We start from the raw sequence: 12,937 nt of genomic DNA, 5'->3' as shown, positions 1-12,937 counted from the left end.
TGCTAGCCATTTAAACTCAGTGGCTAACTATTTATGACTGTTGGGCTAGCCGTTTATGAGTTGGGCTAGCCACATGCGGCATTTTTAATGGTCCAATTGTTATGATTAACAGTTACACTAGGCCTCTTAAACGGCTAGTTTTAGCTCGTATATAAGCCACTAGCACCTCTACAACCACAATGCCTCACATGCTCATACCTTCACACTAAGCACGAGATTAAGACCAGTGCTACGCACTGGAACACATAAGTTTCGGTACTCCACAGATTCACCGAGCAAATAATTAATAAGATATTCAACACCCCGTATATAAATACAAGATTTTCTTCTCTCCTTTTCAATATGTGACTATTCCTGAAAACTTCATGAGACCAATTTTTTTACAAACCTTGTATAGTTATATTTTATTTAAAATAATTTTAATCAAAATAATTTCCATCTCAGTGTGTGAGAGAGAGAGAGACCAAGAGAGGGATTGAGAGAGACAGAGCCTTGCATACTCGTGGGCTTACCAAATTCTTTTTATAGCACGTGGGATGGATTCTCACCCTCATGGAAAAATTCGGTTCCATGCGGGTGTTACACAATGTTGGGCAAGGCCGGGTCATACGAACCACCCCCTATAAAATATATGAGAATTTTCCCCTTTGTAAATCTCACCTTTTACCCTCCAGCTTTTCTAAATCACCCAAACTTTACTTTCTGTAACTAAACTATTGTTGTATGGATTAACTCTTTGTAGACGAAAATACCCTTGTTTTCACGGTGGCATCGTGATATCGAAATCCGCTGCACTGCACAGAGCCCGAGTAGGTGGAGTTGGTCACCTTCATATTAGAGAAGGAGGCCAGATGGTGGGATAGTGTCCTCCGTACTATTGCGATCGGACACATATGGACGTGGGCGATTTTGAGACCTACTTCCACGAGAAATACTATCCCGTTACCTATCGCCACGAGAAGGAGAGTGAGTTCCTTCGCCTCCGACAGGAGGGATGACAGTGGCCAGAGTATGAGAACAAGTTTACGGTGTTGGGCAGGTACGCCCATTGATTCTGGCAGATGAGCCGATGCATATGCGGCATTTTTCCGAGGGCCTGCGACCTGATATTCGCTCAAAGATGTGCTGCGCTAGCAACCTAGCTATGCTGAACTAGTGAGCATGTCCATGAGAGCCGAGCAGGACGGGGAAGGTCGTCCCGTATGAGAGCACCGATGGCTCCTAGGCCGCGACTAGAGATTTCGAGCAGACCATTCCTCGGGAAGAGGCCGTGGTAGATTCGCCGCCAAGGCCGATGGCTTCACCTGCCCCGTGAGGTGACCTGATGTGTGGTGTGCCTACTGCAAGAGGCTAGGCCACACGGAGGTGAATTGCTTCACTAGGATGAGGGATAACGACTTCTCACCACCCCAGAGGATCAACCGCTAACTTCCCCAGGTTATATCACCACCACCTCTACGCTCGGCACCAGCTCATCCATCCTTCCGGCCACCCGTACCTCGATCTAGGCCGCCCCAGCGACCTATGGCTCCTCAGCCCAACCGGTCTCAGCAGGCGTGCGTCCATGCACTTACGGCGGAGGCGCCTGATTCTACAGCTACCGTACCTTTGGCCTTCGAGCTCACCGCCCACATTGAAGGTACCCCTATATTTCTATTGGTGGATATGGGATCCACTATATCTGTGATATCATGTTTTGCAGTCCAGCGCTTAGGGCTGAATACGACTCCAATGGTTGGGGTGCGAGTTATCGCCGCACCAAGGACTTTTACTGATGCCACCAAGATGTGTGAGGGTTGCTTGATAGATATAAGGAGCAGGACGATATGCATTGACCTGATTGTTGCTATGATATACCATTTCGACGTCATCCCTAGTATGAATTGGCCGATCAAGTAAGGGCCGAGATTGATCTCGAGACCCGACTAGTGACAACTCACGGGCTTGAGGGCATGCCCTTTACGTTCCCTGTGCAGGTCAGTTGCCCTTTTCGAGTTCTTTGTTATGCTTCCTTACTGAAGAATGTTGATGGCCCGGTACTTGAAAACACACTAGTGGTTCGAGAGTTTGAGGACGTGTTTAGTAAGATACCTGGACTACCTCCTCGGCGCGAGATCGACTTCACTATCGACCTTGTGCCTGGTGCGACACCTATTTCATCACTGACCTATCGCATGGCTCCGTGTGAGATGGAGGAGTTGAGGAAACAGATTGACGATCTGTTAGATGTTGGCTTCATACGGCCGAGTGTGTCTCCTTGGGGAGCATCCATGTTGTTTGTGAAGAAGAAGGACGGTTTATTGCGATTGTGTATTGCTTATCGTAGGTTGAACCAAGTGACGGTGAAGAACAAGTATCCCTTGCCCAGGATAGATGATTTGTTCGATTAGTTGAAAGGGGCGCAATATTTTTCGAAGATCGATCTACAGTCAGGGTATCATTAGTTACGCGTCAGGGATGAGGATGTGCGTAAGATGACTTTCGTGACCAGCTTTTAGGCACTATGAGTTTCTCGTGATGTCGTTCGGCCTTACGAACACTCCATGTGTTCATGGACTTGATGAACAGGTGTTTCGGCCGTTCCTTTACCGATTCATCATTGTGTTTATTGATGACATCCCGATATACTCCAAGAGTCGGGAAGAGCACGAGGAACACCTGCGAGTAGTCTTGGATACTTTGAGGAAGAACCAGTTGTTTGCATAGTACAAGAAATGCGATTTCTGGAAAGAAGAAGTCAAGTTCCTGGGACATGTGGTGTCCAAGGAAGGGATGGCTGTGGACCTTGCTAAGGTAGCCGCAGTTCAGGACTAGGAGCAGCCCGGTTCGGTTACTGAGGTGAGGAGTTTTTTTTGTCTGGTAGGTTATTATCGACGATTCATTCGGAATTTCTCGAAGATAGCCAGACCTTTGTCTTAGTTGACACGGAGAGATCTGAAGTTCGCCTGGAATGAAAAGGCAGAAGTAGCTTTCAAGAGCTGAAGGACAGGTTGACGTCTGCCCCTATGATAGTATTGCCAGAGCAAGGGGTCAAGTATGTTATATATACCGACACGTCTCGTGTTGGTTTGGGTTGTGTCATTATGCAAAAGGACAAGGTGATTGCATATGCCTCAAGACAGTTAAGGAAACACGAGGAGAACTACCCTACTTACGAGCTAGAGTTGGCAGCCGTCATCTTTGCATTGAAGATCTGGAGACATTACCTCTACGGAGAGGAGTTCGAGCTCTTTTGCAATCACAAGAGCCTCAGATACATATTCTCTCAGCGAGACCTGAATATGAGGCAATGACGAAGGATGGAGACACTAAAGGACTTCAAATTCGAAGTCTCTTACCATCCTGGTAAGGCCAACCTTGTGGCAGACGCGCTGAGCCGCAAGAAGGCATTGGCATTTGCGGTTCCGTTAATGGTAGCAGAGTGGGACATTGTAGAGTTCGTGCGAGACTTTGATCAGAAACTCACGGTGGAGGAGCCGTATGAGGGCATCGCACATATTCGAGTACAGCCCCTCATTGATGATAGGATTATCGCAGCTCAGGCAGACGATGAGCTATTGGCGAAGATGAGAGAGCAGGGTAGTGCAGATAAGGACTCAAAGTGGAGAGTTGGCACGGATGGGGGCTTATATTATCGTGGCCACCTATGCATCCCGAACCTCCTTGACTTGAGGAAGGAAGTTCTTGAGGCTGCTCACGATTCAAGAATGGCTATGCATCCAGGCAGTACGAAGATGTATCGTGACATGAAGAGGTCGTACTGGTGGGACAATATAAAGGCTCACATAGCAGATTACATGTCCCGTTGTCTCACGTGCCAGCAGGTCAAGGCAGAGCATCGCCGACCTCCTGGACTACTTCAACCCATGCCCATAGCAGAATGGAAGTGAGATTTCATCTCTATGGATTTCATCTCAGGGCTACCCAAAGACGAGAAAGGGGCATGATTCCATTTGGGTGATCATGGACCAGTTGATGAAATCGGCTCATTTCCTCCCTATCAGAGTTTCGAACTCTGCAGACGAGTTGACCAGGTTGTACATCAAGGAGATTGTACATCTGCATGGAGTTCCCTTGGAGATCGTGTCGGACCGAGACACGCAGTTTACATCCATTTTCTGGACTCGTATCTAGGAAGCGATGGGTGTGAAGTTGAAGTTCAGTACCGCGTTCCACCCACAGACTGACGGGCAGATGGAAAGGGTGGAAGATATGTTGCGGGCCAGTGTGCTGGATTTCAAGGACAGTTGGGATGGCTGTCTTCCTTATGCAGAGTTCGCCTATAACAACAGCTTCCAGGCGAGTATTGGTATGGCTCTTTACGAGGCACTGTATGAGCGTCCGTGTAGAGCGCCGCATTGCTGGGCAGAGGTGGCGAGAAGAGCTTGATTGGTCCGGAGTTAGTTCAGGCGACTTCAGAGAAAGTCGACATTATCAGGCACCGACTTCTGACGGCGCAGAGCAGACAGAAGAGCTACGCCGATACGAAACGGCGACCGCTAGAGTTCGAGGTCGGAGACCATGTATTCCTTAGAGTTTCCCCTATGAAGGGAGTCCTTCGGTTTGGCAAGAAGGGGAAGCTTACGCCTCGATTCATTGGCCCATTCCGGATACTTGATCGAGTGGGTGCGGAAGCGTACTGCCTTGCTTTGCCTACTCTACTTACAGGTATGCATAACGTATTTTATGTGTCTATGCTGAAGAAATACGTTCCCGATCCTTCCCATATTATCAGATGGGAGTAGGTACAGTTGAGCGAGGATGCTACTTATGTACTGCGACCGACACGTGTCCTGGATAGGAAGGAACAAGTGCTGCGTAGTAAGGTTATCCCACTTGTGAAAGTGCTATGGACGCACCACATCGAGGAAGAGGCCACTTGGGAAACAGAAGCCGAGGTTCGAAAGAACTACTCTCAGATTCTCGAGGAGTACGAAAAGGTACTAATTTTGAGGACGAAATTTTTCTTTAAGGGGGGTAGATTGTAACGTCTTGAAAAAATTCGTACAAAGATCCGAGTACCACCTCAGGCAGAAATCACCCAGGACTAAAACCTTTAGAAATTAGGTTAATGTTAGCAAGTACTAAACTAGAGTGCTTATGAAATTAGCACTAATCACTTTAAATATGATCTGCAAGACCCAAACCGTGCAGTATCATTGACGCTACGTTACCCTGAAAACTAGAATCCATCCCTAAACCTAGTTGCTCTCGGGAGCACACCGAAACCTCGTATCGGACCTGGACTGCATATCGAAAGTTTGATAACCGCAAAACTATACAGTTATGACTGCATTACTAGATTTGACAACCCTTTCAGAAATCAAGTCTTAATTGTGTTTAGAAATGCACAACTTGAGCCTGGAGCAAAGTGTGTGAGAAACGTGGATATCTTTAGAAATAAAATCTGAATTTAAGTAATCTGAGTCACGTCGCTTACGAGCCAAATATAAGGATTCAGATCATATCCGACCCAAATATACCCTCGGATCATGAAAAATTCCACACATGTCGATGAACTTGTGGCCCCGATCGAGTGACCGTGACCGTTGAACTAAAACCGGTCCGCCGTGGTCGATCTACAAACCGATCGAACCGAAAAACTCAGGCTGACCTAGATCCATGGTCGGGAGCTTAAGTCCGATCGCACGTGGAAAAGGGCCACCAGAAGTGCTGTTGGACTGGGACAGTCCGTATTTGGATATAACCTACGAATACCTTGGCCCTGGGGCCATTTCCACCAGTTCTAAGCCTATATAAGGACCTTAAACCCTCTCTCTCTCACCTCATACACATTTGAGAAACCCTAGGAGAGAGAAAAGAAAAGAGGGAAAGTGAGAGTGAGAGTTGGAGATTCTTCCTGGGATTCGATCCCGCTACTCCACACACTCAACTGTCATTCCTGTATCACTATACAGGCGATTCTGACTCCGTACTTAGGTAAGGAATCCTAACCCTAACCTGTCTTAAGGTTTTCAACTATTGTAATAGATAAAATAGCTAACCTATTCCCTGATATAGGTTATTGTGGTGCCATAGACAAGACTTAACTTCTAAAACTGAGTTCGTTACGAGTCTATCGATGAAAGGTGCGAACTATAAACGTATAGGTTATGGTTTTTAAGGCTTTCAATGTCAGTTAATGGTTTATTAGTGATGTGGGTGCCATTTCACATGCCAAATGCGATGTTTGTTTCACGTTTTAGATATATATGAACTATGTGGAGTTTAGGGTATTCCATGTATTTGTAGAAAGGACCGTATATGTATGGAATTTGAAATTATGTTTGCCATGATTAATTGTCGTGTGATTATGCTAGTTGTCTGTGTAACAACTCCTTGATGAAAGGACTTGAACAATTGCATGTTATCCCAACATATGTTGTGTATGTTATAAAGTGTAGCCTAGGTGTTTGTGAATATGTCTGAATGAGTGGAGGATTTGCATTCACGCTCGCCATGATGAATTGTTGTGGGTATATGATTGTTATGTAGGTGGCAACCCCTTGGCGAAAGGTTTTGCCCTAATACACATTATAATCAACATACATTGTGTATGTTAAAGAGGTGTAGTCTAAGTGTTCATGAAAATGTTTGAATGAGCAAGTACTTGGCATCAGGTACTTTATATGGGTGTTGAGATAAGATTCTCAACTACCTCGACTATGTGTATGATTTCCTCCATACAACTTATATTATATTGTCTATTTTATTTATGAAATGCGCGTGTGTGAATTCGTGTGTATGTTGTACTTCATAACATGCTCAAATGGTTGTAGGATGGAATTATATGTTTATTGCTACTTTGATTATCTTATATAATTATCTGTTATAATTAAATGTGTTTGGGACTACGGAATAGTCCAGGCAATCGGTAACAGATCTCGACTTGGGGTTGAGGTTGTTTTCGCCCCATAGGATGTGTTCGATGAGTCCGAGTCGTACTTCGGTTGCCGACAGTGGTTAGGCCACACGGAGTGCTTATGCACTTCATGTTGATCAACTCAACGTGCGCTCGTACTAGTTGAGTTTGTCAAGTAACCCGATTGACCCGATGTATGTTTAACATGTATGGATGCTACTATTTGAATCTAAGGTATCAAACTCACCAGTGAAAATCCCTTTAACCTTGTTACCTCGATCCGCTAAGACTCATGAGCCGGGCATGGTGGTATGAGACACCGTGGTCGAGCTGTCGGCCTACGATGGGGCAACGAGCCTCCCCGTAGTGACCAGTGAGCAACACTGCCTCATGAGCCGAATACTGTGGTATGTGACATTATATTCGAGCTGTCGGCCTACCCTTGCGCACCCTGGCTGTGCTCCAGTCGGGTTGGTGACGAGCCGTCGAAAATAGACTGCAGTTGGTAGGGTATGGGTGGTAGTGATCTCGAGTGTACTTTGAGACTGCGTTGAGGCTACGAGTCTTTCCGTAGCAACCAGAGACACTAGGACTACGATAAGGTGACGAGCCTTTGCGGTGACCTAGAACCGCAACATCGTATGAGAATTGCTAGACGACGACCCTAGAATGGATCATTGTTTGGGAATTGATATAAGGGAGGTACCTTAACTTCCCAATCTTCGTATGAAAAAGACTAATAAGAACTTGGTAATCATACTCATGCACCACATTGTATGTGTCGTTTGGCAATGTGTAGAGAGCACGAGGAAGTGACTGACATACGCGACCGTTAGATGAAGATCGCCGAGGAGTGCGGCGAGGGCATGCATCATTTATTCATATCATTCTGCATTAATCAGAGTACTTAGAGATGTTCGATTGTATTGTTTTATCATTCTGCTTGAATGAATTAATAACATGTTAACATTTTCTTTATTGTTCCACCGAGTTAATCACTCACTCCCACGTTATGGGGACGGTGTCTTAAACACTAACCAGACCCTGTTGTAGGTTCAAATGATGGCGGAGCCGGACTTTGAGGATGATGAGGAGGCATTCTCATATATACAATTCAGGTGGGTTCTCGTAGACCGTTCTGATCGACGGGTTTCAGGGTTTATGCTTGTAGAGGACTACCACTCTTTTGATATTTTGTATTTTAAATCAATACTTGTAACTATTTAACCTGGCAATGTGTTCATACTTTGGGGACCTACAATGGTATATATATTGTATCCTGATTACAGTCTTCCGCTTGTGTAAATTTAACTGTCCCTGGAGTATGATCTGCTGATTTAGCTTAATCTCATTCATGTTTTATGCACTAACCTGGACAACATCAAATCATCATTATGTATGTTGCATAAGTGATGCGTTGGAACTCGGGAGCTGAGCTTCTGCTTGACCCTTGATTTTCAGGGCGTTACATTAGTAAAATCCGGTACACATGAAATTGATTGATCCTCACATGAAATTGACTGAGCACTTCTTGAAATTGATTGAGCTTCACATGAAATTGACCCAAACCTCACCCCAATCGATTATTAGTATGCATATATCCATCGACCCAAACCTCACCCCAATTAATTTCAACTCATCTGCATACAATGTAATCTTTGTCCCATAAAACTGATCATCTATACCAACAACAAAATACAACAATTCACAAAATTTTCCTCTTCTTCCTATGCGTGGCTTCTTCGATGGATGCATCATTTTCGTCCTTCCTTGAAAATGGGTTTTGGTGGTAGGGTATTCTCCTATGAAGGAGAGAAGATTTGAGAAAACTGCTTTGGAATGTATAGAATATTTGAGAAAGTGGGTTTTGGAGGTAAGATATTCTTGTATGAAGGAAGGATAGAGAAGATTTGAGAATATGGGTTTGTATTACGGGGTATTCTTAGAGGTGGGCGGATCCGACCTAACTCGTAGGATCCGACTGACCGAACCGGTTGGATCCGACTTGACCCGAACCGAATGCCAGGGTCGGGTTGGATCAAGTAGACCCACTCGGGATCCGACGCCCGACCGAGTCGAGTTCGGGTCATGTAGAACTCGATCTAATCCGATCCGGACCGAATCGGGTAGTATAAATTCATATTTTACTTCTTCTTTTTTACCTTTACCCATCTTCTACCCGAACCCTAACTACCCGAGCTGGTGCCACACCGAACTCGATCGGAATGCAAGCCACTCAACAGCCCAACACCCTATCTTCACCAGTCATCCTCGTCCATTCATCGGGTAGGTTCCATTTATATATTTTTTTCCTGTGTATTTTCGAGCTCTCACCCTAGCTCGGGACGTTAGTGTAGGCTGCGCAGCCGGTGGCCCGCCCTAGTTCAGACATCGGTTGTGGCCCGCCCGGATTAGACGGACGCGAATTAGCTATCGAACATGATGGTGGGTCCCACCCTAGCTCACTGGTGGTCCGGCCAAGATCGGGACCTCGCCGGCTCGGTTGTAGCGTCCGCCCGGGTCGCTAGTGGTCCGGCTAAGCTAACCCTAACCGTAATCCATACCCTAACCCTAATAAAAACCCTACCTTTACCCTAATCCTAAACCCTACACCCTAAACCTTAAACCTAACCCTTAACAATAACCCTAACCCTAACCCTAAAACCTAACCCTCCCTAACCTTAAACCCTAAACCCTAACCCTCCCTAACCCTAAACCCTAATTCCTAAATTACAAAAGTGTTTAATTTATTTGAAATTCTAAATTAAACAATTAGTAATTAATTTGTTGGAATTACCATTTACATTGCTTTTTGGTATTACCATTTATATTGCTTATTGCTTATTGCTTGCTTACTAGTTAGCTTAATATGTTTGTATAATTGTATTACATTGCTTTTTGCTTATCTTATTTTTGTGCATTATATAGTTAGCTTAATATGTATTACATTTTTTTTTACTTAGCTTATTATTGTGACTTGTGAGTTGTAATTGTGAGTTAGATAATTAGTTGCCCATTTGAAAATTTCTATGTGGTCATACATAGATATAGTGTATTTTTAGTGGCATAGAAATCACTCAAATTGTCCCATTTTGGACAGTTCAAGCTTAGATGGATAGTATGCTTTCATATAATCTTTTAAATGTCCATTTCTAATTTGCGGTCCATCTTCTCATTTCTCTCTGGATATGTTTCTTCATTTTTATTTTTAATGTCAAATATTTTCATATTGTTTAGATATTTGGCATCGGAATGTAATGGAAGATTAACTTATCTGGAGAGGCATAGGAGATGCTGTCGGATTTTCGGCGTAGGCGTTTAAATGAGAATATGAAAGTATTATAATCTATTCAACCTTGGATGAGTAACTAATTCAGGATTTAGTATAACTCTTTTAACATTAGATTGTTAATGCTAATATGATTTAGTATCTTTTAAGTATTAGATTAAAAGTGAGGATCTTTCCAATACCCTGGGCGGTTTGTCAGTTACATCGTCGGTGATCCTTGAAGATGAAGGATTAGATCTAGAAGCTGAAGAGGTGCCCATAGATACTAATATCTCATAGTCACATATTGGGGGAAAAGCGAAAAAGAGATCAGAGTGTGGGACAATTTTGAAGAACTAACTCTGAAGAACAACACCGTAAAAATACAATGCAAGTAGTGCAAGACTCGGTATGCTAAGCAAGTAGATGGTTCGACCACAACTCTGAAGAAACATATTTTGAAGTATTATAAAAAAATGAGAACTCCAGCATCAGGGCAAGATACACTTTCATTTACCCAATCTGTAGTAGGTCCATCGGAGGGTACATTGTCCATCTACAAGTATAACAAAAAGCTGGTGAATGAGTTGACAACCAAATTAATTATTATCAATGAAAGACCATTTCAAATAGTAGAGAGTCCTACTTTTGTTGAAATACTTTATATTGACTATGCATGAAGGTCTCCCGTACAACAATAAAGAGAGTATGCATGAAGATGTATGAAAGCGATAGGCTCAAGTTAAAGGGATAGTTACGATCGATTTTTCAAATTAGCTTGACATCAGATTTATGGACAACATCCAGGCAACGAAAGGAGTATATGTAGTGTTGTCATGTGCGATCGCATATGCGAATATGCGATTGCATATGCGCATATTTTTGGGGCGATCGCATATGCGATCCCTGCACATATGTGATCGCATATGCCACATGTGCCAGCATATGCGATCGCATAATGGCCAACGGCGAGATTTTTGACCGTTTTTTAACCATTTTTTTAATCCGAATTTTTTCTTTATAAATATGCATTCTAAGCATTCCTACATGCAAAAAAAGCTCAAACTCTCTCTCTATTCTCTATTTTTCTTACTACATCCTCTCTCACATATTTCTAATTCTAACTTCTAAGCACTCTACAATCTAAATTCTACATCCACTCCTCTCCATCCATATTCCATTTCCATATTTCTTTTCTTTTCTTTCAACTTTCAAGAATCAAGAATCAAGGAAGGGTACAAGAATCAAGAATCAAGAATCCAAGATACATGATACATGGTACATCATACCATCCATATTCAAGAGTCAAGAGACTCCTCTCCAATCTCCATCCACTGAATTGATTGAACTCTCTTTCTAGTTTCTACTTTCTAGTTCAATCATGGGAACATACATAACATCTCTCTCTCTCTCTTTCTATCTCATTTTCATTTAGAGTTTTATATTTCATAATATCCAAGTTCTAACTAAGTTTTCTAAGTTCTAACTTCTAAGTTTCTAATTCTAACAACTTCTTTCTTACTTTGTTAATTGTTAGTTGTTACAACTTACAAGTGACAAGTTACAACTTACAAGTTACATCTTACAAGTTACAACTTACAAGTTACAAGTACAAGTTACAACAAGAATTCAAGATCAATACTCAAGTGAAGGGGCAAAGGTGAAGAGAAGACAAGTAGACAGCTTAGATAAGAATTTGGAAGTTGGGAACTTCTTTTAGATTTGTAGTTTTAATTTTATTTGTGTGTAAATCTCTCTCTCTCTCTCTCTCTCTCTCTCTCTCTCTCTCCTTCCCTTTCTACAAGTGTAACTCAACTATCTCTTTTTTCTCATTTTCTTTTCCATCTTCTTCACCCTTCCTACAAGTATAAGTGTGCAACTCTGCTCTCTCTCTCTCTCCCACTTCTTCTCCCTTTCTAGTTTCTACGAGTGTAAGTGTGTGTGTGTAAGTGTAACTCTCTCTCTCTCTCTCCCAAGTCCCATCTCTTTAGGCTCTTTAGTCTTTACTCTTACTTACTCTCTTAGATCTACTTCTTTCTTACTTCTTAGTTCTTCTTCTTAGTCTCTTACTTTACTTTATTTTTCTTTTTATTTGTAGTTTACTTTCTAGTTTCTAGTTAGTAGCTAGCTAGTTACTTTTTAGTACTAGGATAGTAGCAAGTGGCAATCAATAATACACACACCACCATCCACCGTCATAATGTCTTCTTCCCAATCTTCCTCTTTGAAGCCCAAGTCAAATGACCTGGGTTGGAAGTATGGCCACTACCATAGTGCTACCGAAATGACTCACATAGTATGTGAGTTATATGAGTATGTGAGTTCCGGTGGCATTGCAAGGCACAAGCACCACCTTACACATTTACCAGGGTCAAATGCAAAAGCATGCGACAAAATTACTCCAGAAATCTGAAGGGAGATCGTGGGGTATATGAAAAAACAATCAAGAAAGAAATGCAATATTATCATACGTCAGGAGGAATATATGGAACAAGATGTATATGAAGATATAAATGTAGTTAATATAGATGAAGCTAGTCCCACACCCCCTACTTCGACAGGCTAGTCTAGACCACAAGTACAACCATTGAAAAGAGCCCGAGGGCATGGGCCCATAGATAGATGGTGTAGACCACACCCCGTGGATCTGGTCGACCAAAGGGGTAGAGGGAAAGGGCCGGCTCAAATAACTTTAGAGAACCGATATAAATAAAAAGATAGGAAAATTACAATTCAATATATTGCTAAGTGGTTTTACCAAACTGGCGTTGCTTTCAACACCCTTAAATTGAAAAGCTTCAAAGTAA

This window comes from Magnolia sinica, chromosome 10, assembly GCF_029962835.1.
Source record: "Magnolia sinica isolate HGM2019 chromosome 10, MsV1, whole genome shotgun sequence".
Taxonomy (NCBI): Eukaryota; Viridiplantae; Streptophyta; class Magnoliopsida; order Magnoliales; family Magnoliaceae; genus Magnolia; species Magnolia sinica.
This window is presented reverse-complemented; position numbering follows the sequence as displayed.